The following is a 24,312-nucleotide window of genomic DNA, read 5'->3' as shown; positions in this document are numbered from 1 at the left end:
TATTTAATTATTTAAATTACGATCGTTTTTAAACAATTATGTCTTCAAAAGGTTGAATAACATACACAATTTTCTTATTTCAATTCAAGCTAGGCCGAAAAGCTGCTGAAAGAGCTCACGATATCAATAGAGCGTTTGACCCAGAAACTATTACTGAGCACATAGCACAATGCTGGTTTAAGAAATTTCGTGGCGGTGACGAGAGTCTTGCAAACGATGAGCGTAGTGGTCGGCCATCGGATGTGACAACATATAGTCAAAGCCAATCGACGCACAACTTTCCAAAAACATATACGACGATTTCCGACCACTTGAGAGAGATTGAAAAAACAAAAAAAAAAACACTTGATAAATGGGCGCCTCACTAATTGAACGACAACCAAAAGAGACGCCGTTACGAAGTGTAATCTTCCATTCTTTTACGCAACAAGAACGACCCGTTTCTTGACCGGGTTGTGACTTGCGATGAAAAGTAGGTTACAACAACCGCTGACGCTCAGCTCAGTGGTTAGACGCCCACAAAGCTCCACGACACTTCTCGAAGCCAGAGATGAATAAGGTCATACTGACTGTTTAGTGGTCTGTAACCGGCTTCATTGATTACAGATCTTTTAATGCAGGCGAAACCATTACGGTGGGTAAGTACTGTCAGCAAATGAATGAATGATGAACTTCATCGTCAGCAGAACACTAGATTTTTACGTTACTGACATAAATACATTATTATTTTGATCAATAATTTTTTGTTTCAAAGGAGATATGTTCAATTGAATTTAAATGTTACAAACCGCAAAGAACTTCCAACCTGCTAATAAATAAATTTTTGTTTATGTTTATTTTTCAAATTAGAACAAGATGTTCGTGTTATGTTCAGATCAGCGACATTAGTGTTGACTTTATCAAATATTTGAAAACTGATCGATTATCAGTGTTAATTGAAAAACCAATAAAATGGTTATTAAGTTATAATTCTTTGGAATATATTATTTGTAGTTGCTTTTGCTATTATGAGAAGACTCTCCAAAATAATAAATAGAAACATAAGTTTTTTCTAAAATTGAATTAAAAAAAAATAATCAGACGAAATTAAATTTACAAAGTAATGAGACAAAATTGGATTTGAAAAAAATATCACAAAATTGTAATTGAAAAGAAGTAATAAGACAAAATTGAATGAGAAAAGATCGATATAAAACAACATTTAATTTGAAAAAGTAATAAGATTAAATCCTTCTTAGATAAGAGAAAAATCCAGGTTGTCCTCGATGGTCGTACATCTAAACAATATGATATAAATGCGGGGGTGCCCCAGGGTTCTATCCTTGGACCTCTATTGTTCCTGATATTCATAAATGACCTCCCCGACAACATTGCCTCTGAGATGGGTATATATGCTGATGACACTACACTCTATGGCAGGCACGACAGGAAGACGAATGAACACATTTCTAAAGAAATGGCAGAAACACTAGAGGAAGACCTCCAATCTGTAGTGGAATGGGGACAAAAGTGGTTGGTCGCATTCAATGCTGCCAAGACTAAACTAGTTTCATTCAATAATTACAAGAAACCCTCTCTACCACCAATAGCAATGGCCAACGACTCTTTATCTGAGAGTACATCTTTCAAACTCCTTGGCCTAACATTCACAGGAAACATGAGTTGGAACAATTACATTGAAGACATTGCCAGGGCCGCTGCAAGAAAGGTGGGCTCTCTCTACCGTGCTAGAAAACTACTAACACCCGAAAGTATCCTGTACCTCTATAAGGCCACCATTCGCCCATGTATGGAGTATTGTTGCCACATCTGGGCTGGTGCATCTGCTACTAGTCTATCGCCCCTTGACAAGGTTCAAAAGAGAGTCGCAAACCTGATAGGCCCTGAACTGGCATCTAAGCTTCAGCCTCTGTCCCATCGACGAAATGTTGCATCCCTCTGCCTTTTCTACAAGTATTTTAGTGGCGAATGCTCTGACGAACTGCAATCACTTGTGCCCCCACGACGTGAGCACCCTGGACAAACCCGACAGGCTGCTAAATCCCACCCCCACACTGTAGAGATCTCTAGATGTAAAAGATCTTTTTACTCCAGTAGTTTCTTCCCCAGAACCGCTAGACTCTGGAATTCCATTCCAGGTCCCTGCTTCCCCATCAGTACTGACGTGCAGAAGTTCAAGTGTAACGTGAACCGACACCTTGCTGCCCAAATCCCTACATAGTACCCCAGTAGTTGTTGCCCCTGATAGTAGCCCCCTACACCAAAGTGGCAATTTGCCTTGTTTGGGGTGAAAATGTAATAAAAATAATAAAAAAAAATAAATAAAAAAAAAGACTCAATTGAATTTTAAAAAAAGTGATAAGACTGAATTGAATTTGAAAAGAAGTCATAAGACAAAATTGAATTTGAAAAGAAGTAATAAAACAAAATTGAATTTGAAAAGAAGTAATAAGAAAAAATTGAATTTTGAAAAAGTAATAAGACCAAATTGAATTTGCAAAGAAAAAAACACAATTAAATTTGAAAAGAAGTAATTAGACTGTTATACCGGCCATCCTTGAACAGACGAAATTACACCGATTAGGATTATGAATAGCGCTTGTAATTCCAAGACCGATAAGAGAGATGCGTCTGCACTTCAACTGCTAACCGAGTGCCCAGCAGATATACACGCTTTCCTATCTTTGTACATTTTTGTTAATAAACTTGTTCCTTAGCTGAATCTCGACTTGATTGTTCTTATTCTCACTGTTGTTCCACGACACAACAGATTGGCGACAAGGGATCGAAACGACCATCACTGCAGAGAATCACCAAATGTGATTGAAATAAAGATTCGTAAAATCTTTACGGCAGAACACCTTCGTTATTTCAACAGAGATTAAGATACGCAAGGATTAATAGCGAATTAATTACTACAATAGTAATTTGGTGACGGGGAAAAACTTGCTACCAAAATTTACAGCGAAAAACGCGAATGTTGTCAATTATTTAATAATTGAACACACTTATCAAGTGTTTTAGAAAGGGAAAAAGGGTTAATTTTTTCTTCACCAGAAGCTCTTTTTCCTACGGTAAGAATTTTCTTCTGCAAAGTAAAATGTCCAAAACCAACTAGCAAATACCGTGTAAGCTTATCGTTATTTCGATAACATCGGGGATTTGAAAAAAAAAACATGCTTGATTTTGTCAAGAGCAAAAGTGAAAAATAATTATTCGCGTACGTCATTTGTGCTTAGCAAGGACGTAAAGAATCAAGTCATTTTTTGCAAAAGGCAAAGAGGGTAAAAAAAAAACCCTGAAAGTTTCTCATACAAATTCGTTGGATATTTCAAGCGACGGATTTTATTTTTGCTACGTAAAAACGTCTGCAAATATTTTTTTTTAATAAATGTTATTTCGCTGGATTGTTTCTAGTACGACTAGAAATATAGCGTTCAACAAATTAAGTTACAAAAGGACTGCTAAACTGTGGTTCTTCAAACAAAAGAATTGGGAAAGAAAACTTGGTTGATTTTTTTACTAAGGAATATTTCTGTAATACAAGCGTAAATTGTAAACTGAATTCGTATGATGGATGCGAAATGCAAAGATTCACTGTTGGAATTGTTCCAATTCCAGGCAGAGCAAAATATCGCATTGCAAAAGCAGCAAATTCAACAACAAGTAGAAAGAGAAGAGAGATTAAGACAAGCATTTGCAGAAAAAAATGCTTCAACAACAGAAACGCTTCGAGGAAATATTGATGAAAACACAGGAGGAACAAAGAATAATTCTTGAGGCGACACAGTTAACTAAAGCGGACGATAATTATAACGCATTTTCTCAAACAGCTGTGTGGCCCGCTATTGAAAATTTGAATTATAATCCAGAAGACGATGTCACTTTCTTCCAGTGTTATAGACGATACGAGGGTAATTTTATATCGGATTGTGGTACCTGGTCAGACGCGAAAAAAATGAGGTTTTTGCTAAGGAAATTGGGAACAGCCGAGCATACAAAGTTCGTGAATTTTATTCTCCCAAAAAAGACCAGTGAGTTGAACTTCCAAGAAACAGTTACGCTACTTATAGAATTATTTTCTGCAAAACGTCTCTTTTCCATAGGCGATACAAATGTATACATGTTACTAGAAGAGAGGAAGACGACTACACTACTTATGCAAGTACAGTGAACAAACATTGCGACGATTATAAACGGGAGAAATTATCAGCAGATAATTTTAAATGTTTAATATTTGTGCAAGGGCTGGTCTTAAATACAGACATCAAGCGTCGTGTTTTAAACAAACTCGAAAACGAACCGAATTTAAAACTACAATACTTAACTAAAAACTGTGAACGGTTTATTGCGTTGAAATAAGACAATCGTGACATAGAGGAAATCTATTATCATTATGTCGCATATTATAAGGTCCATCAAAAGAAAAATTCGACTTCAAAAAATAACCAGAGAAAGAAACAGGGAAAAAATCCACCTGGACCATGTTGGAGGTGTGGAAATAAACATTTGTACAATGAATGTCCCTACAAATTCAAACAATGTGACAACTGCCACCAGAAAAGGGCATAAAGCATAGCATTGTAGAAAAAATATGGTAGAAAGACATCCATTAAACCTACGAAAATTGAATCTGAGGAAATAAATATCCGAAAATATGTACAGATCAAAACGTTTAAAAAGAAAGTAAGGCTACAGTTTGATAGTGTGTCTGACATTTCCATTATTAATGCACAGACATGGAAGAGGCTTGGAATACCCACTATGATTAAATCACATAAAACGGCGAGAAGCGTCAGTGGCGAAAAAATTACCTTCGAAGGAGAATTATTGATGAATATTTTTTTCCAGAACAGGCCCGAAAAACCAAGAATGTTTGTCATGCGAAAACTAAACAAACTCTGTTCGAAAAGTCTAGATTATGGGATCTGCCTTTAAACTCATTTTGCCAAAAGGTTGATGATTCGGATGTTGAGGCGGAAAAACTTAAGAGGGAGTTAAAAGAGAATTTCCCAGACGTATTTTCAGGCAGTTTGGAAAGGTGTACAAAAGCGGTAGCAAAATTTGACGTAAAAGTAAATGAACAACCAGTGTTTAGAAAGAAACGAAATGTTCCATACGCCGCTATAGAACAGATAGACGGTGAATTAGAAAGACACAAAAACATGGGTGTCATCGGAATAATTGATCACAGTGAGTGGGCTGCATCAACGTTTTACATCAAAAAGAAGAGTAAGGAGATTTGGGTTTGTGCCGACTTCGCGACAGGCTTAAGCAGGGCATTACAAGATCACCATTATCCTCTTCCGAGCTCTGAAGAGATATTGGCGAAACTGAGTGGAGGGAAACTTTTTCTAAAATCGACCGCAGTGACGCGTACTTACAAGTTCCAGTCGATGAGGAATGTTCAAAGCTGCTATGTATTAATATCAATAAGGGATTGTACAAGTTTAACAGACCTCCTTTTGGGGTCAAAGTCGCTCCGGCGATTTTTCAGCAAATTATGGACATTATGTTAAATGAGTTCCATTTCACAGTAGGCTACTTGGACGATGTGTTAATGAAAAGCGTTAGCAAAGAACAACACAAAGCTCATGTAAACCAATTATTCAAAAGAAAATACGACAAAATTTTATTTGCAAAAAAGTAATAGGACTAAATTGAATTTGCAATGAAGTAAAAAGACAAAATTGAATTTCGAAAAGAAGTAATATGACTAAATTGTATTTGTACAGAAGTAATAAGACAAAAGTAAATTTACAAAGCAGTAATAAGACAAATTTGAATTTGCAAAGAATTAAGAAGACAAAATTGAAGTTGGAAAAGTAAAAACACAAAATAGAATTCGCAAAGAAGTAATAAAACAAAATCGAATATGAACCGATGTAACAGGACAAAAGTGTATTTGCAAAGAAGTAATAGGACAACATTGGATTTGCAAAGAAGTAGTAAGACAAAATTAAATTTGCTAAGACATAATAAGACAAAACTGAATTTGCTAAGACATAATAAGTCAAAGTTTAATTTGCAACGAAGTAATTAGACAAAATTAAATTATAAAAAAGTAATAAGACTAAACAGAATTGAAAAGAAGTAATAAGACAACATTGGATTTAAAAGAAAGTAATAAGACACAATTAAATTTGCAAAGAAAAAATAAGACAAAATTGAATTTGCAATGAAGTAATAAGACAAAATTGCATTTGAAAAGATGTAACAGGTAAAAATTGAATTTGCAAAACATTAATAAGATAGAATTACATTTGCAAAGAAGTAATAAGACAAAATTGAATTTAAAAAATAACAGGACAAAATTGAATTTGCAATGAAGTAATGTCGAAATTGAATTTAAAAAGAAGTAATAAGACAAAATTGTATTTGCAAAAAAGTAATTCAACAAAGTTTTATTTAAAAAGTAGTAATAAGCCAAAATTGAATTTGAAAAAATTATAAGACAAAGTTACATTTGCAAAGAAGTAATAGCAAGATGAATTCTGTCTCTTGAGTGTTTGATCTAAAAAATAAAAACATTGTTTTCGAGGATCTTCCACCTGTAGGAGTTGGCTGAGAATATGTAATCATATAGATGAACTTGTTCATAAAAAATAAATTTTAATTTAATTTGATATTTGGCTAATTGTTACAAATGATAATTAAAATCGTGGCATTTGTTTTATTTATTTAAAGAATATTTTGCTGATAATTACTTTGACAATATGAAAAAAAAGAGAATATTCATTTTTGCGAAAGATTTAAATTAGTATTAATACAATAAATCTATATTTTTATAAAGTAATAGGATTCGTGTGTTTCTGTCTGTGTGTACAGCTCTCCATCATCAACGAAATATAAAGGAGGTAAGAGGGTAGATCTCTCCTGGTAGAGAAACATTAGAACCCATTTTAGGATGTTTCTGTTATAGGAGACATAAGAATCAATGCCTAATTTTTTTATATACTAGTCTACAAACCACCCCCATATCGAATGACTTATGCTCATTTGCATATCACATTATATTAAATCTCTTTAACTAATTACCTCGACCTTATTACATATTGGAAATATTCTAATCATTTCAACTGTACTATTTACAAAATCTATTTAACATCGGACTCAGAACTCCCATTTAAATTCCGGAGACTCCAATTTCCTGTGAAGGTGTGTTTTGCAATGAGCATAAACAAAAGTCAAGGTCAGACATTTAACACCATTGGCGTAGACTTGACATCAGACTGCTTCAGTCACGGTATGTTCTACGTCTCCATCAGCCGGACAGGAAGTTCAGAAAAACTCTACATTCTGGCTCCAAATCAAAGCAGCAGAAATGTAGTTTACCCTGAGGCTCTTCAGTGAAAAGTTCGAGAAATGGATATGAGGAAAAACTGATATGATCTGATTGTGGTAAGTTTTTAGTATTGAATGTGCAAGATAAAATTTAAGCAAGAGTTGAAAATTACTTCAATGAAAAATTTACTATGTAACATCAAGTAACCTTCCTTTTGATGAAAATGTTTTGTGAAGTTCCTGATTGAATTTCAGTCACTACAAGAGGTAGTTAAAATGTTAATCACCTTATGCAATCGTTGCTCTTACAACATCAACTTACTGGAAAGGTGCCCACAGATTTTGGTACCCGAGTGCGCAACAAAGCTCCGTGCGAAGCACGGGTATCTTTGCTAGTAAATTAATAAAATGTTGAAAGTTTATTTTAAAAAATTATTTACCTGACAATTATTTTTACAGTAAGAAGAAAGAAAATATCTTCTTTTTTTTCTCTTTTTTTTTTGTAGTTTTTAAGATGAGGATTGATATTTGTATTGTTTGGGCTTCTATTCTTGTCTTGATTGTTATACTTACAATATTTACACCAATGTAACTTCCGAACTTGTTTAGGTGTATCTTGTGGAACTTGGGAATCTGTATATAATTTCAAACTGAACTCTTTACTTAACCTATGTGCACAGCTTGCTTTTGTTTTGTCAGCTATACCTGAGTAAAGATCAGGGGGTACATCTGCGAAAACATTATCGCAATAAAGATGAGAGCTTACTTCCAGCTTATGTCGCAGGAATGGATGGCAATGAAAGGGGGTTGCCTTTGACTGAAAACTGTTGTTTTCTTTTTTAATATGAGAAAAAGCAGTTCTTCAGAAGACGGTAAGTTTGCTTCATGTCGGCTGCTCTGATGAGCGATGACTGATACATGATAAAATGAAACGTGGAATTTTAAGAAATAAATTATAAATCCAAAAGTTTTATTTCCATTCTAGCGATGCTTGTTCCAGTTGCAGACACAATAAAAGATCATATTCTTCTCTGACATTGCAGAGAAATAGACACTTAATGCCGTTTACTCCTTGTACTTTAGCACATTTGAAACAGTGATGCCAAAATAAAAGTTTTGTGGATTTAAGTCATAGCATAGGCACAAAAGTATGAATATAGAACAGGTCAGAACAAATGTGACTTTTGTACTCTTGCATATGCATTACGTCGTGAACCCCCACCCCAAGAATCCAGTGCTGTGTCAAGATGATATCACATAAGCGCAATGAGAACAGTAGTCGGAATAATGCAAATAATCCAGAATATTGTTTTAAAAAGTTGTTACAAATTTAAATAGATAAATAAAAAAGAGACTTTTATTTAAAGAATACTTAGCTGACAGCGACAATTATTTTCCTTATATTATAAAACCTTACATGCATGCATTATTTTAAAAGAAATATCATTCATTATCATATTTGGTTTAACGTCCATTTTATATGTGGTTAGCTGTCAGACAGTTTTAAGAAATTGATTTTTAAATTAATCTATCATTGACTATATTTTTATTTATCCTTTTTTCTTCCAAGTAAATTTTTATAAATTCTAGGCCATCAGGTGCGGTCTAACCTGCTGTCCACCATAGCACACCTTTCACAAAACTTGACACTATATTCTCTCAGATGTTGTATGTACCAATTACCAATGAGTGACATGTGTATCATTGGTTTTGTCATCGTTGTGAACCTAAGTCATTTTCATTTGTTGACACCAAACTCCGTGGACACCAATATTCGGCTTAAAACAAGATTTATTTAAAAGAACAGTCACAGAAACAGGTTGTCTTCGTATGCACGAGAGATAGATAGCCTATGTCACTACATCAGTCATCGATGTACACTGCTCCCACCCCACCCCCACCTTTTCTTCAGGAGAGCTGCTAGATACATTTTCCTTGTATGAAATCTTGTCAGCTTCTCTTTTCTCGCTTTGTATATCATCTACATATTAATATGATAGCGTGTGTGTTCTTTTGTGTGTCATGCTTACATCCGGGTCGTTTAATTGTTATGTTCTTCTATTTTTTGTCATAAATAATTTTACCAAGAATTAAAACGTGACTAGCTAAAGTTCAGAATAAAATCACGCTTTTCTTTTAACGGTTAATTTAAAAAAAATCTTCTGAACGCTGTTTAAACTTAAATTCTTCACTACAGTTTGCATTTTGGAGACGGAAGTGTTTTTGTTGAGATAAGTGATTTCAATATTAATTCGTACTTTTATTTTTAGATTCAAATATTAATAACTACATTTTTTTTTTTTTTTTTTTTTTTTTTTTTTACAAAGGCATCACCACATTATCAAGGCCCAGAGGCCACTCAAGGATAAGGGTTAAAGAGTGTACAGTAGAAATTGGTCAATATAGTAATCATTAGTAATGAAAATTTGGTAAATTTAATAACTTATATGGAACGGCTCATCAAGAACTTATTTACTTTAGACTTGAACACAACCATATTGTAGTCAGCCGGAAAGCAGGAAAACGGAAGACAATTCCACAGGCGTGCAGTTCTAAGAAAGAAGCTTTGTTCATGGAATCTACGTTTAGGTTTAGGCACAGATAAAGAGTGGGGGAAATTATTGATAGTGTTTACAGCTAGACGAGTGTTTCTTGTGAAAGTTTGGCGAGGGGGGACCAAAGATTGAAGCTCAGTTGAACACTTTCCATGAAAATAACGATACATCAGAGACAAACTCGCAACATCTCTTCTGTGAGATAGAGGTTGCAAGGAGGAGAAAAGGACATCTCCTACGAGGCTACGAAGTCTATTTTGAACTCTATCAAGGCAGGACAAGTCCTTTCTAGCAGCTCCTGCCCAGATGTGGCAACAGTATTCCATCCTTGGACGTACCTGGCTCTTATATAGGTAGAGAATAGCATCAGCAGTGAGATATCTACTGGATCGATAGAAAGATCCCACCATTTTTCCAGCGGCCTTGGCAACAGATTTGATATACGTGTTCCATTTAAGATCAGGAGTAATGGTCAAGCCCAGAAGCTTGTCAAAACTTGAGGCCTCCTGAAGACGAGAGCCATTCATTTCAATTGATGACAAATGTGGATTAGAATGTTGATGATGTAAAGAGAGAAGCTTGGTTTTAGATGCATTAAAAGTAACCAGCCACTCCTTTCCCCATTGTACTACGTGCTCAAGATCAGAGGAGAGAGAATTGGAGAGAACTTGCTCGTTTACTGTCTTAGATGTGGTACCATAAATGGTAGTGTCGTCAGCATAAATGTCTACAAATGATGTAAGGATATGATTTGGAAGATCATTAATGTAGATCAGGAAAAGAGTTGGGCCCAGGATGGATCCCTGAGGGACACCGGCATTAATACTGTGAGCTTCTGATTTTTGCCCCTCAACTACTACTCTTATGAACCTATCAGAAAGAAATGATTTAATAATTGAGAAGACTTTTCCAGCTATACCATAGCTAGCGATCTTATGAAGTAAACCTTTATGCCATACCCTATCAAAGGCTTTAGATATGTCAAGAGCAATTGCTCTAGAAAGATTGCCACCGTCGAGAGATTTGCTAATCCTATGCGATATAACTGTAATGACATCTGCTGTAGATCTAGCAGAACGGAAACCATATTGAGTGTCACTAAGAAGGTTATTTTTGTTGAGATGTTTGATTACTTCTGTATTTAACACAGATTCTAGCAACTTACTCATGACGCACAGGAGACTTATTGGCCTGTACTGAGAGGGGGATGAGCGATCACCTGAATTCTTAAATACAGGGCATACTGATGAGGTTTTCCAGGGAGATGGGAAACTATTCTCCTTAAGACAACGTTTAAACAGTTTTGTAAGTATGGGCGCTAATTCAGGTTGAAGTTTTTTGAGTACTATAATTGGAATACCATCAGGGCCAGTTGCTTTACTCGAATCAAGGTTTTTGATTAGCTTCGCAACATCACGTACAGATATACGTATATCACATAGCGTGTTTTCTGATACAGGAGGAAATATTGGGGGTTGGCGGTCTTGGTCGCAAAGGGTAGAATTTGCTGCAAAGTTCTTGACAAAGAGTTTGGCTTTGTCTGATGCTGACGAGATTACCTCAGGTCCATTGATAATAGTTGGGATGGAGCACACGCTTCTGTTCAGGATTCTGTTTGCTATTTGCCAAAACTGGTGGGAACCAAGCCGCTGCTCAGCTACTTTGGACTTAACAGATTGAGCATACAACTCTCTTGCGTTCCTTATTACTTTCTTACAATGGTTGCTGGCAGTCCTGAAAACGGCTTTAGTTTCCATACATCTATTACGTTTGAAGCAGTGGAAAAAGTGATTTCTGTGCGCAATGGCAGCAGCACATTCTGGAGAGAACCATGGCTGGCTGTTAGGTTTTTTCTGAAACTTTTTAGAGGGTATGAAATGGTCAATACCTACAATTAACCATTCAGTTAGGTCTAATACTATAGAGGACACATCCTTTTTAAACATGGAATGCAGAGGTAGATCAGATATAAATGTACGGAAGCTATCCCAGTCAGCCTTAGTGTATCGATATACTGTACGATGAAGAGGTACATCTGGGGACTTATTACATTTCATTTTTATCTTAATTGATACAACAGAGTGGTCGGAAGATCCAAGAGGCGACAGAACAGAAACTGAACATAGTTCAGGGCAAGTTGTGAGAAAAAGGTCTAGTAGGCTCGCATACTGGCCATCATTATCGGGCACACGGGTAGGTTCCTGAACAATCTGAGTGAGGTCATAGGCAATGGAGAAATCATGACAGAACCTCCCCTCATCATCGGTCTTGTTTGAGTGGGTCAACCATTCAACGTTGTGAACATTGAAGTCTCCACATACGTGAATGTTAGCTGAAGGATAAGTAGAAAGGACTTGGTCAATTTTCTCAGATATGCTTTGAAAGATAGTAACTCCACTGTTGTGGGGGCGATAGAGAGTAAATATAAATGCAGTAGTGTGAGCTAAAGCAACCCGGAAGCACATATAGGGTAAGTTAGGATCTTCCCTGGAGATGTCCCTCCCACATGGAAAGCTATCTTTAATATAGGCACATATTCCATGCCCATGGCGATCTTGGGGGTCAGATTTAGAAGTTAAGTTAGAGTATCCTGAAATTGCAAACTCATCTAGGGAAATAGCCTGTCCAATGCCAGTTTCACTTAAAAATAAAAGGTCTGGTTTAGTCTCCTGTAATTGGGTTTCAACCTCTGGAAGGTTAGAACGAAGACCCCTGATGTTGGAGAAGGAGACATGGTAGTAGGGGTCTACGTTGGAAGTTGGGGAACCGGGTTTAATCGTGTATTTTTTCTTGAAACTTGTCATGATGAAATTTTGGAATTTGTGGACTAGGTCGACAGATTTACTTAGAGCAGGACAGAGAGGGGAAATTAAGAGAGAAAAAGAAACGAAGAATTTTTTTTTTTTTTTATTTGTAGTTAATGATAAGGTAAAGCCGTAACAATTACCCACTAGTATGGCATCGAGAGGCCCCACCAGAAGCTACTGCATGGTCCAGAATCCATTCACCAAATGGCAATACAGCAGCCCCAGTACTTTGCACCTGCTGATAGGACAGCCTCCTTAGTGGTTAATCCAAGGTTCGGGTCCCTGACTATCAGGCGGATAACGTCAGCCCAGACAAAACGTTTACCTCCAGCACCCTTACTAGTGACATGGCTACAAGGATAGACATAGAAACAGAAAATTTCCGCCATCTCAGCCAACTGTTCGCAAAAATACTGCCAACCTAGAAAACAGCTTTTTCTTCTCCCTTTGTCCGAAAAATCACTCATTTAAAAAAAAATGAGGACTGAGGGACAAATAAGAAGAAGCGAGAGTAACAGGAGCTGCCGATAACGCATCCACAATGCGTTTTCTACTCTCCATTAAAAAAAAAAAAAAAAAAAAAACTATTAAGTATTGTACTTAATAAAAGTCCAACGGACGTGTTTAAGGGAAAGTATGGTGATAGATTCCCCTCACACGAACTAAAAATGAGTATAATTCGTAATTTTTGCTATCAACTCGGTGGATAAATAAACATATGTACGAGGAAAAAAAAAAAAAGGCTAGCATTTAATAAAACAGAAATACACAAATTAAATACTGAAATAAAATGGAGTTGTTAATATTTTAAATCTAAAATAAAAAGCATGATTGAAATCACTTATCTCAACAAAAACAATTCCGTCTCCAAATTGCAAACTGTGTTGAAAGAACTTCAGTTAGTAGCGTTCAAAACATTTTTTTTTTTTAAATTAGCCGTTAATAGAAAATCGTGATTTTATTCTGAACTTAAGCTAGTAACGTTTTAAGAAGCTTACGATACAAAAGAAAAGGCTGATGGGGGGGGGGGGTTCTTCCGAGAGTAAGTTGGTGCCGTTATAAGTAATTTCGAGATAAGATGGAAGCCGGTATTGGACTAGAAAAAAAGCTAGCATTTAATAAAACAGAAATACACAAATTAAATACTGAAATAAAATGGAGTTGTTAATATTTTAAATCTAAAATAAAAAGCATGATTGAAATCACTTATCTCAACAAAAACAATTCCGTCTCCAAATTGCAAACTGTGTTGAAAGAACTTCAGTTAGTAGTACATTTTATTTCAGTATTTAATTTATGTATTTCTGTTTTATTAAATGCTAGCTTTTTTTCTCGTCCATAAATGTTTATTTATCTACCGAGTTTATTGCAAAAATAGATTACGAAATTGTACTCATTTTTAGTTCGTGAGAGGGGAATCTATCACACTACTTTCTCTTAAACACGTCTGTTGGATTTTTATTAAGTAGAATACTTAATAATTTTTTTTTAATGGAGAGTAGAAAATGCATTGTGGATGCGTTATCGGCAGCTCCTGTTACTCTCGCTTCTTCTTATTTGTCCCTCAGTCCTCATTTTTTAATGAGTGATTTTTCTGACAAAGGGAGAAGAAAAAGCTGTTTTCTAGGTTGGCAGTATTTTGCGCGAACAGTTGGCAGAGATGGCGGAAATTTTCTGTTTCTATGTCTATCGTTGTAGCCATGTCACTAGTAAGGGTGCTGGAGGTAAACGTTTTGTCTGGGCTGACGTTATCCGCCTGATAGTCAGGGACCCGAAACTTGGATTAACCACTAAGGAGGCTGTCCTATCAGCAAGTGAAAAGTACTGGGGCTGCTGTATTGCCATTTGGTGAATGGATTCTGGACCATGCAGTAGCTTCTGGTGGGGCCTCTCGATGCCATACTAGTGGGTAATTGTTACAGCTTTACCTTATCATTAGCTACAAAAAAAAAATTCATTTCTTTTTCTCTCTTAGTTTCCCCTTTCTGTCCTGCTCTAAGTAAATCTGACGACCTAGTCCACAAATTCCAAAATTTCATCATGACAAGTTTCAAGAAAAAATACACGATTTAACCCGGTTCTCCAACTTCCAACCTAGACCCCTACTACCATGTCTCCTTCTCCAACATCAGGGGTCTACGTTCTAACCTTCCAGAGGTTGAAACCCAATTACAGGAGACTAAACCAGACCTTTTATTTTTAAGTGAAACTGGCATTGGACAGGCTATTTCCCTAGAAGAGTTCGCAATTAAAGGATACTCTCACTTAACTTCTAAATCTGACCCCCAAGATCACCATGGGCATGGAATATGTGCCTATATTAAAGATAGCTTTCCATGTGGTAAGGACATCTCCAGGGAAGATCCTAACTTACTCTATATGTGCTTCCGGGTTGCTTTAGCTCACACTACTGCATTTATATTTACTCTCTATCACCCCCACAACAGCGGAGTTACTATCTTTCAAAGCATATCTGAGAAAATTGACCAAGTCCTATCTGCTTATCCTTCAGCTAACATTCACGTATGTGGAGACTTCAATGTTCACAACGTTGAATGGTTGACCCACTCAAACAAGACCGATGATGAGGGGAGGTTCTGTGATGATTTCTCCATTGCCTATGACCTCACTCAGATTGTTCACGAACCTACCCGTGTGCCCGACAATGACGGCCAGTATGCGAGCCTACTAGACCTTTTTCTCACAACTTGCTCTGAACTATGTTCAGTTTCTGTTCTGTCGCCTCTTGGATCTTCCGACCACTCTGTTGTATCAATTAAGATAAAAATGAAATGTAATATTTCCCCAGACGTACCTCTCCATCGTACAGTATATCGATACACTAAGGCTGACTGGGATAGCTTCCACACATTTATATCTGATCTACCTCTGCATTCCATGCTTAAAAAGGATGTGTCGTCTATAGTATTAGACCTGACGGAATAGTTAATTGTAGGTATTGACCGGTTTATACCCTCGAAAATGTTTCAGCAAAAACCTAACAGCCAGCCATGGTTCTCTCCAGAATGTGCTGCTGCCATTGTGCACAGAAATCACTTTTTCCACTGGTTCCAACTTAATAGATGTATGGAAACTAAAGCCGCTTTCAGGACTGCTAGCAACCATTGTAAGAAAGTAATAAAGAACGCAAGAGAGTTGTATGCTCAATCTGTTAAGTCCAAAGTAGCTGAGCAGCGGCTTGGTTCCCACCAGTTTTGGCAAATTGCAAACAGAATCCTGAACAGAAGCGTGTGCTCCATCCCAACTATTATCAATGGACCTGAGGTAATCTCGTCAGCATCAGACAAAGCCAAACTCTTTGCCAAGAACTTTGCAGCTAATTCTACCCTTTGCGACCAAGACCGTCAACCCCCAATATTTCCTCCTGTATCAGAAAACACGCTATGTGATATACGTATATATGTACGTGATGTTGCCAAGCTAATCAAAAACTTTGATTCCAGTAAAGCAACTGGCCCTGATGGTATTCCAATTATAGTACTCTAAAAACTTCAACCTGAACTAGCGCCCATACTTACAAAACTGTTTAAACGTTGTCTTAAGGAGAATAGTTTCCCATCTCCCTGGAAAATTTCATCAGCATGCCCTGTATTTAAGAATTCAGGTGATCGCTCATCCCCCTCTCAGTACAGGTCAATAAGTCTCCTGTGCGTCATGAGTAAGTTGTTGGAATCTGTATTAAATACAGAAGTAATCAACCATCTCAACAAAAATAACCTTCTTAGTGACACTCAATATGGTTTCCGTTCTGCTAGATCTACAGCAGATGTGCTTACAGTTATATCTCATAGGATTAGCGAATCTCTCTACGGAGGCAACTTTTCTAGGGCAATTACTCTTGACATATCTAAGGTCTTTGATAGGGTATGGCATAAAGGTTTACTTCATAAGATCTCTAGCTATGGTATAGCTGGAAATGTCTTCTCAATTATTAAATCATTTCTTTCTGATAGGTTCATAAGAGTAGTAGTTGAGGGGCAAAAATCAGAAGCTCACATTATTAATGCCGGTGTCCCTCAGGGGTCCATCCTGGGCCCAACTCTTTTCCTGATCTACATTAATGATCTTCCAAATCACATCCTTACATCATTTGTAGACATCTATGCTGACGACACTACCATTTATGGTAGCACATCTAAGACAGTAAACAACCAAGTTCTCTCCAATTCTCTCTCCTCTGATCTTGAGCACATAGTACAATGGGGAAAGGAGTGGCTGGTTATTTTTAATGCATCTAAAACCAAGCTTCTCTCTTTACATCATCAACATTCTGATCCACATCTGGCATCAATTGAAATGAATGGCTCTCGTCTTCAGGAGGCCTCAAGTTTTGACAAGCTTCTTGGCTTGACCCTACTCCTGATCTTAAATGGAACACGTACATCAAATCTGTTGCTAGGGTCGCTGGAAAAATGGTGGGATCTTTCTATCGATCCGGTAAATATCTCATTGCTGATGCTATTCTCTATCTATATATACGAGCCAGGTACGTCCAAGGATGGAATATTGTTGCCACATCTGAGCAGGAGCTGCTAGAAAGGACTTGTCTTGCCTTGATAGAGTTCAAAATAGACTTCGTAGCCTCGTAGGAGATGTCCTTTTCTCTTCCTTGCAACCTCTATCTCACAGAAGAGATGTTGCGAGTTTGTCTCTGATGTATCGTTATTTTCATGGAAGGTGTTCAACTGAGCTTCAATCATAACTTTCACAAGAAACACTCGTCTAGCTGTACACACTATCAATAATTCCCCCCACTTTATCTGTGCCAAAACCTAAACGTAGATTCCATGAACAAAGCTTCTTTCTTAGAACTGCACGCCTGTGGAATTGTCTTCCATTTTCTTGCTTTCTGGCTGACTACAATATGGTTGTGTTCAAGTCTAACGTAAATAAGTTCTTGATTAGCCGTTCTATATAAGTTATCAAATTTACCAAATTTTCATTACTAATGATTACTATATGTTCAAATGTCTACTGTACACTCTTTAACCCTTATCCTTGAGTGGCCTCTCGGCCTTGATAATGTGGTGATGCCTATGTAAAAAAAGTAGTAAGACTCAGTTGAATTTTAAAAGTAGTAATGAGATAAAACAAAATTTGAAAAAAAGGAATAAGAAAAAATAACATTTGCACAGGAGTAATAAATAAAAATTGAATTTTAAGTGATGAGAACAAAATTAAATCGAAACCAAAGTAAACAGACAAAATTAAATTTACAAATAACTTATGACAAAATTGAATTTTAAAGGAAGTAATGAGATAAAATTGAACTTGAAAAAAGTAATGAGACTAAATTGAATTTAAAACGAAGTAATAAGACTGAATTGAATTTGAAAAGAAGTAATAAAACCAAATTGAATTTGAAAAAAGTAATAAGACAAAATTGAATTTGAAATGAAGTAATAATATAAAATTTAATTTGCAAAGAAATAATGAGACAAAATTTAATTTGTAAATAAGTAATATAACAAAATTGAATTTGAAAGGAAGTAATAAGACAAACTTTAATTTGAAAGGAGATAGTAAGACAAACTTGAATTTGAAAAGAAATAACGGGACAACATTTCATTTGTAAAAAATAATGACACAAAATTAAATTTGCAAAGAAGTAATAGGACAAAATTAAATTGGAAAAAGAACTAATAAGAAAAATTGAATTCATAAAGAATTAACATGAAAAATTGAATTTGCAAATAAGTAATCAGACAAAATTGAATTTGCAAAGAAGTAATAAGATAAAATTGAATGTGAAAAGAAGTAATATGAAAGAATTAAATTTGAAAAGAAGTAATAAGACAAAATAAAATCTGCAAACCTTTAATGAGACTAAATTGAATTTTACACGAAGTAATAAGACAAAATTTAATTTGCAAAGAATGAATAAAAATAATTGAATTTGAAAAGAAACAAAAAGACAAAATTTAATTCGAAAAATGTAATAAGCTAAAAATCAATTTGCAATGAAGTAACAAGACTAAACTGAATGTGAAAAGATGGAATACAATAAAATTGAACGCGTGAAGAAGTAATAAGACAAATTGAATTTGTAAAGATTGAGAAAACATTGAATTGGAAAAGAAGTGATAAGACTATTATAATTTGAAAACAGTAATTAGACAAAATTGAATTTGAAAAGAAGTCATTAAACAAAATTGAATTTGAAAAAGAAGTAATAAGACTAAATTGAATTTGTAAAAATTGAGGATAAACTGAATTGGAAAAGAAGTGATAAAACAAAATTGAATTTTAAAAGGAGTAATAAAACAAAATTGAATTTTAAAAGGAGTAATAAAACAAAATTGAATTTTAAAAGAAGTAATAAAACAAAATTGAATTTTAAAAGGAGTAATAAAACAAAATTGAATTTTAAAAGGAGTAATAAGACAAAATTGGATTTAAAAGAATGCAATAAGAAAACTGAATTTTAAAAGATTTAATGAGACAAAATTTAATTTGCCAAGAAGTAAAAAGACAAAAGTGTATTTGCAAAGAAGTAATAAGAAATAATTTTATTTGCAAATAAGTAATAAGCAAAATTGGATTTGAAAAGTAGTAATAAGAAAAAAATTAAATTTGCAAAGAAGTAATAAGGCGTTATTGAATTTGTAAAGAAGTAATAAGACACAATTTAATTTTAATGAAGGAATCAGACAAAATTATATTTGCGAAGAAGTAATAAGACTAGATTAAATTTTAAATAAGTAATAAAACCAAATTGAATTTGTCCAGAAGTATTAAGACAAAATTTAATTTGCGAAGAAGTTATAAGTCAAAATTAAATTGGAAAAGAAGTATTATAACAAAATTGAATTTGAAAAAAAGTAATAAGACTAATTTGAATTTGAAAAGAAGTAATAAGACAGGATTGAATTTGCAAAAAAGTAACAAAGCAAAATTGAATTTGCTACGAAGTAATAAGACAAAATTGTATTTGAAAAAATAATAAGACAAAATTAAATTTGCAAACGAGTAATAAGACGTAATTGAATTTGAAAAGAAGTAATTAGAGGAAATGTAATTAGCAAAGAAGTAATAAGACAAAATTGAATAAGCAAAGAAGTAATAAGAATGAATTGAATTTGAAAAGAAGTAATGAGAGAAAATTGAATTTGAAAAGAATTAATAAGATTACATTGAATTTGTAAAGAAGTAATAAGACTAAAGTGTATTTAAAAATCAGTAATAAGACTAAATTGAATGTGAAGGAAGTAATAAAACTAAATTAAATTTACAAAGAAGTAATGAGGCGAAATGGCATTTGAAAATCAGTAAGAAGACAAAATTGAAGTTGTAAAGAAGTAATAAGACAACATTGAATTTAAAAAAAGAAGCCAAAATTGAATCTCCAATGAACTAATGAGAAGGAAGTAATAAAACAAAATTAAATTTACAATGAAGTAATCAGGCGAAATTGCTTTTAAAAAAGCAGTAAGAAGACAAAATTGAATTTGTAAAGAAGTAATAAGACAAAATTGAATTTGCAAAGAAAGAAAACAAATTAAATTCCGAACAAAAGTAACAAGAAACAATTGCATTTTTACAGAAGTACTTAGACAAAATTGAATTTGAAAAAGAGTAATAAGAGAAAATTGAATTTGAAATGAAGTAACAGGACAAAATTGAATTTGCAAAAAAAGTAATGAGAAAAAATTGAATTTGCGAAACAGTAATGAGACAAAATAGAATTTAAACTGAAGTAACAGAACAAAATGTAATTTGCAAAGAGGTAATAAGACAATATTCAATTTGAAATTAAGTAATAAGCCAAAATTAAATTTGAATAGAAATAATAAAACAAAATTAAACTCGCATATAAGAAATGAGACCAAATGTAATTTAAAAATAAGTAATAAAACAAAATTGAATTTGAATGGAATTGATAAGAACAAATTGAATTTGCAAAAGATTAATGAGACAAAATTTAATTTGCTAAACAGTAATTAAACAAAATTAAATTTGAAAAAATCATGAGACAAAACTAAATTGAAACGAAGTTATAAGGCAAAATTAAAGTTGAAAAGAAGTAATAAAACAAATTTGTATTTTGGATATGTAAAAATACAAAATTGAATTTGCAAAGAAATGAATTCTTTGCAAATTCAATTTTGTAAAATTAAATTTGAGAAGAAGTAATCAGAAAATATTGAATTTGAAAAGAAGTAACAGGATAAAAATGTATTTGAAAAAGTCATAAGATCAAATTGAATTTGCAAAAAGTAATAAGAAAAATTAATTTTGAAAAAGTAATAAGACAAAATTGAATTTGATAAAAGAAATAAAACAAAATTGAATTTGAAAAATGCGATAAGATAAAAATGCATTTGCAAAGACGTAATATAACAAAATTAAATTGGAAAAGAAGTAATAAAACAAAATTGAATTTCAAAAAAAATAAGAAGACAAAATTGAATTTGCAAAGAAGTAATATAACAAAATTGAATTTGAAAAAAAGGTAGAAAACAAAATTGAATTGTAAAAGAAGTAATAAAACCAAATTGAATTTGAAAAATGTAATAAGATAAAAATGAATTCGCAAACAGTAACAAGTTAAAATTGAATTTGAAAAACAGTAATACGAGTCAATTGGATTTGCAAAGAAGTAAGAAGAAAAATTAAATTTGAAAAGACGTAAGAAGACAAAATTGAATTGTAAAAAAGTAATAAGACAAAATTGAATTTGCAAAGACGTATTAAGAAAAAATTGAATTTGAAAAGAAGTAATAAGACAAAATTGAATTTGAAAAAGAAGCAAGAAGATAAAATTGAATTTGCAAAGAAGTAATGAGACAAAATTTAATTTGAAAATAAGACAAAATGGAGTTTTAAAAGAAGTAAGAAGACAAAATTGAATTTAAGAATAAGTAATCAGAAACAATTGAAGTTTAAAAAAAGTAATAAGACAAAATTGAATTTACAAAGAAGTAGTAAGATAAAATTGAATTTGCAAAAAGTAATAACACAAAATTGAGTTTGAAAAGAAGTAAGAAGACAAAATTGAATTGGAAAAGAAGTAATAAGACAAAATAGAATTAGAAAAGAAGTAAAAAGACAAAATTGAATTTGGAAACAATAATATAAAATCGGATTTACAAAGAAGTAAAAGGACAAAATTGAATTTGCAAAGTAGTAATAAGACAAAATTGAATTTGCAAAGAAGAAAAATGACGAAATTTAACTTGAAAAGATGCAATCAGACAAAATTGAATGTGAAATTAAGTAAGAAGAAAAATTTGAATTTTCAAAGAAGTAATAAGATAAAATTGAATTTGCAAAAAGTAATAAGACAAAATTGAATTTGAAAATAGTAAGTAAACAAAAAAACATTTGCAAAGAAGAAAGAAGAAAACATTGAATTTGAAAAAGAATTAATAAGACAAAATTGAAATTGAAAAGAAGTAATCAAACAAAATTGAATTTGAAAATATGTAATATACAAAATAGAATTTGCAAATAATAAAATAAAATTGAATTTGCAAAGAAGTAAAATTACAAAATCGAATTTGCAAAGGAGTAATAAAACAAAATTGAACTTTAAATGAAGTAATAAGACAAGTTATAAGGCAAAATTAAATTTGCAAAGAAGTAATAAGACAAAATTGAATTTGAAAAGAAGTAAGAAGACAAAATTGAATTTGAAAAGGTGTAATAAGACAAAATTTAATTTGAAAGGAAGTAATAAAACAAAATTGAATTTGCAAAGAAGTAAGAAGACAAAATTGTATTTGCAAAGATGTAATGAGATAAAATTGCATTTGCAAAGAAGAAAGAAGAAAAATTGCATTTGAAAAGAAGTAAGAAGACAAAATTGTATTTGCAAAGAAGCAATAAGAAAAAATTGAATTTGAAAAGAAGAAATAAGACAAAATTTCATTTGAAAAGAAGAAAGATGAAAAAAATTGAATTTGAAAAGAAGTAATAAGACAAAATTGAATTTGCAACGAAGTAATAAGACCTAATTGAATTTGCAAAGATGTAAGAAGACAAAATTGGGTTTGAAAAGAAGTAATAAAATAAAATTTAGTTTGAAAAGAAGTAATAAGATAAAATTGAATTAAAAAGAAGTAATAAGACAAAATTGGATTTGCAAAGAAGTAATAAGATAAAATTGAATTTGCAAAGAAGTAAGAAGAAAAAAAATTGAGTTTGAAAATAAGTAATAAAATAAAATTGAATTTGAAAAGAAGTAATAAGACAAAATTGAATTTGCAAAGTAGTAAGAAGACAACATTGCATTTGCAAAGAAGTAATAAGACAAAATCATATTTGCAAAGGAGTAATAAGACGAAAATGTAATTTGCAAAGAAGTAAGAAGACAAAATCGTATTTGCAAAGACGTAATAAGACAAAACTGAATTCACAAAGAAGTAATAAGACCAAATGGAATTTGCAAAGAAGTAAGAAGACAAAATTGAGTTTGAAAAGAAGTAATAAAACAAATTTTAATTTGAAAAGAAGTAATATTACAAAATCGAATTTGAAAAGAATAAGACAAAATTTAATTTGAAAAGAAGTAATAAGACAAAGTTGCATTTGCAAAGAAGTAAGAAGAATGAATTTTATTTGCAAAAAGTAATAAGACAAAATTAAATTTGCAAAGAAGTAAGAAGACAAAATTGAATTTGCAAAGAAGTAATAAGACAAAATAGAATTTGAAAATAAGTAAGATGACAAAATTGAATTTGCAAACAATAAGATAAAATTGAACTTGCGAAGAAGTAAAATAACAAAATTTAATTTGCAAAGGGGTAATAAGACAAAATTGAATTTAAATGAAATAATAAGACAAAATTGAATTTAAATGAAATAATCAGATAAAATTTTGCAAAAAAGTGATCAGATAAAATTAGACTTACAAAGAAGTAATAAGACAAAATTGAATTTGCAAAGAACTAAGAAGACAACATTGAATTTGCAAGAAGAAAGAATACAAAATTGAATTTGAAAAGAAGAAGTCAATATTGAATTTGAAAAAAAGTAAGAAGAACAAAATTGAATTTGCAAAGAAGTAAGAAGAGAAAATTGAATTAAAAAAAATAATATAAAATTGAATTTTCAAAGAAGTAATAAGACAAAGTTGAATTTGCAAAGAAGTAAGAAGACAAAATTGTATTTGAAAAGAAGTAAGAAGACAAAATAAAGTTTGAAAAGAAGTAATATAACAAAATAAAATTTGAAAAGAAGTAAGAAGACAAAATTGAATTTGCAAACAATAAGATAAAATTGGATTTGAAAAGAATTAAAAGGACAAAATTTAACTTGCAAAGGAGTAATGAGAAAAAATGAACTTTAAATGAAGTAATAAGACAAAATCGAATTTGCAGCGAAGTAATAAGACAACATTGAATTTGCAAAGAAGTAAGAAGACAAAATTGAATTTGAAAAGAAGTAATAAGACAAAATAGAATTTGAAAAGCAGTAAGAAGTCAAAATTGAATTTGCAAACAACTGATAAGATAAAATTGAACTTGCAAAGAAGTAATAAGAAAAAAATTTATTTGCAAAAGGGTAATAACAGAAAATTGAATTTAAAAAGAAGTAAGAAGAATAAATTGAATTTGCAAAGAAGTAAGAAGACAAAATTAAATTTGAAATGAAGTAATAAAACAAAATTGAATTTGCAAAGAAGTAATAAGACAAAATTGAAT

At 32.7% G+C, this 24,312-nt stretch overlaps 1 protein-coding gene across 6 annotated transcripts in view; it reads right to left on the bottom strand.

The window, feature by feature from the left end:
- The window catches only part of LOC145287834 (Na(+)/H(+) exchanger beta-like), a 1,099,100-nt gene that overhangs the window by 342,408 nt on the left and 732,380 nt on the right, over positions 1–24,312 (bottom strand). The gene's annotated exons all lie outside the window — the stretch shown is intronic.

This window comes from Euprymna scolopes, chromosome 11 (assembly GCF_053919585.1).
Source record: "Euprymna scolopes isolate OS-2025 chromosome 11, ASM5391958v1, whole genome shotgun sequence".
Taxonomy (NCBI): Eukaryota; Metazoa; Mollusca; class Cephalopoda; order Sepiida; family Sepiolidae; genus Euprymna; species Euprymna scolopes.
The sequence above is the reverse complement of the archived record's forward strand: the minus strand, read 5'-3'. Positions and strand labels throughout refer to the sequence as shown.